The 3006-nt window shown below is 35.3% G+C and overlaps 1 non-coding gene across 1 annotated transcript; it reads right to left on the reverse strand.

Annotated features, from left to right (window-relative positions):
- Window positions 1–1746: 1746 nt before the first annotated feature.
- On the reverse strand, window positions 1747–1850 carry LOC130454868 (U6 spliceosomal RNA). The gene has a single exon (XR_008912655.1). It is a non-coding gene; the product is annotated as a U6 spliceosomal RNA (small nuclear RNA).
- Between the last annotated feature and the right edge of the window lie 1156 nt (window positions 1851–3006).

Below are 3006 nucleotides of genomic sequence, written 5' to 3' on the forward strand. Positions count from 1 at the left end.
AAACATTTCTGGAAAGGAGGCTCTCTTGAAGGTGGAGCCTGAGGTTGGCATGAGAAGCCTTACCTAGAGAGATCTTGGGTGAGTGATAAAACCAACTGACTGATTTATCTCTTAGGACTGAGGTGTAGGCCTTATTGGCTTGAGGCCCTTTACTCTTATTCCCTTCTTACTTTCTCTCTTTTTCTATTGATTAATCAGTGTATTATAAATTAAATTTCTCTATAAAACCCAGTTGGCTTGGGCATATTCATAAATTGGGAATATATTCCCTGGCGACCATCTTATATTTATATAAAACCAAGACACAGTAGAAAACATATTTCAGTGGTCATAATTGTTATATATTTCCCTTGCTCCCAAACATTTTAATTATCACAGTTTATGGCTCCCACTCTCTTATCTACAACTATTTAACACTCAAAACTATTTTAAATCTAACACCACAAAGAGTGCAGCTATAAATATTCTTGTACATGTCTTTTTCCTTAATATCTCTTTGGGGTACAAATCCAGCAGTACTATGAATGGATCAAAGGGCAGACAGTCTTTTAGCGCCTTTGGGCATAGTTCCAAATTGTCCTCCAGAATGGTTGGATCAATTTACAACTCCACCAGCAATTAATTAATGTCCCTACTTTGCCACATCCCCTCCAGCATTCATTACTTTCCTTTGCTGTCATTTTAGCCAATCTGCTAGGTGTGAGGTGATACCTCAGAGTTGTTTTGATTAGCATTTCTCTGATTATAAGAGATTTAGAACACTTTTTTCATGTGTTTATTAATACTTTTGATTTCTTTAACTGAAAATTGCCTATTCATTTCACTTGCCCATTTATCAATTGGAGAATGGCTTGATTTTTGGTAAAATTGGTTTAGCTCTTTATAAATTTGAGTAATTTGAGTAATTTGAGACCTTTGTCAGAAGTTTTTGTAATGAAGATTGTTTCCCAATTTATTGCTTCCCTTCTATTTTGGATGCATTAGTTTTGTTTGTACAAAAACTTTTTAATTTGATGTAATCAAAATGATTGATTTTACATTTTGTGATTTTTTTCTAGCTCTTGCTTGGTTTTAAAGTCTTTCCCAAAGATCTGACCAGTATACTATTCTCTGTTTGCCTAATTTGCTTATATTTAGGTCATTCACCCATTCTGAGTTTATCTTGGTGTAGGGTGGGAGATGCTGATCCAAACCTAATCTCTCCCATACTGTCTTCCAATTTTCCCATCCGTTTTTATCAAATAGTGGGTTTTGGTCCCCAAAACTGGGATCTTTGGGCTTATCATAGACTGTTTTGCTGAGTTCATTTACCCCAAGTCTATTCTACTGATCCTTCTTTCTGTCTCTTAGCCAGTACCAAATTGTTTTGATGACCACTGCTTTATAGTATAGTTTGAGATCTGGGACTGCAAGTCCTCCTTCCTTCGCATTTTTTTTATGATTTCCTTGGATATCCTCCATCTTTTGTTCTTCCAAATGAACTTTGTTATTTTTTTCTAATTCAGTAAAGTTTTTGGTAGTTCAATGGGTATGGCACTAATTTGGGTAGGATTGTCATTTTTATTATGTTAGCTCATCCCACCCATGAGCAATCAATGTTTTTTCCAATTATTTAGATCTAGTTTTAATTGTGTGGAGAGTGTTTTGTAGTTGTGAGAAGTCAAGGTTTTAAGGATTTGAGAAAAGAGTATTTAGGAAGTGGAGGAATTGGGTGAAGATTCTACTTTTGTTTTTACTTATTTATTTAAAAATGTGGAATGCTTCACAAATTTGTGTGTTTTTGTGCAGGGGTCATGCTCATTTTCTCTGTATCATTCCAGTTTTAGTGTATGTGCTGCTGAAGTGATCCCAAAGATTCCACTTTTACCAAGTTTGGCATTGAATGCGGGAGGCAGTGGTAGAGGTGAAAAATGGTAGTTTGAGGGATTAAGAGAGTTGAAGGAAGATTTTTAAAGATACAGAACATCTTAATACCTGCTCATGCTTCTAAGTGATAAGGGAATGAGTCTAGAGAAAGAGACTGAATGTATGAAAGAGAAGGAATTCTGATTAGTCAATGTCTTAGGGTGTGAGGTGAGAAGGAATGAAATCAAGGTAACAAACATAGTAATTAGCTTTGGAAATGCGGAGTATCTCTTCCTGTGAACTTAGTTGCAAATGGAAAAGGAGAGTAGATTCAAAAAAGCTTTAAGATAAGAAGGAGTAGAAATTGAGGGAGCCCATGTAAAGTGGCTTGGACTTCCTTAGGAATTTATTTCCCAAGATCAGTTCATCTTCTGAAATTGAAGGAGGTGGAGATCAAATTAAGGACCTTATGGAGAGTGGAAAAGTTTTGGAATGTGTATGACAAGGATTGAAAAAGATAAATTGTAAATATTGCTGCTCAGGTTTAAGGACTCTGTTTAGGTTACATGCTATGAATACATAATTTATGATCATCATTTCATTTTTCTCGTATCATTATTTTTGTTGCTTTTCTCTTGTACCTCTCTTCTCACTAGCAAGCTGGTGATAAGGAACTGAATTTTTTGGCCACATAAACTCTTGAAGCCTATCTACTAAATTGTAGATGTGTTGCAATTCACATCAATGGAGGTCTCCTTCAGCCTTATCTTTCTCAGCTAGATATTAGTCTATACTGGAGGATCATGGGATTTAGAAAGAGATGAGAACATATTCAACCTTTTCATTTTACAAATGATCAAACTAAGGCTCAGGGAGGTTTTTTTCTTTAACCTCACAATCGAAATCACAATCTTTAAATTACTGAAGAATTCCTTTTCTAATAGTGATATGTAGAACCAAGTCAATCAGGAAAACATTTAAATATATTCTGTGCTATTAAGCTATACACACACACACACACACACACACACACACACACACACACACACACACACTTCATCATCTAATGGATTCTCAAGGTGACAGTCAATGGGATTATCATCTCCTTATACCTGGAAGTTATACCTCAGTTTAGCTCAAGAATACATCAATTTTTTTTTG

Source organism: Monodelphis domestica, chromosome 5 (assembly GCF_027887165.1).
Source record: "Monodelphis domestica isolate mMonDom1 chromosome 5, mMonDom1.pri, whole genome shotgun sequence".
In the NCBI taxonomy this organism is placed as follows: Eukaryota; Metazoa; Chordata; class Mammalia; order Didelphimorphia; family Didelphidae; genus Monodelphis; species Monodelphis domestica.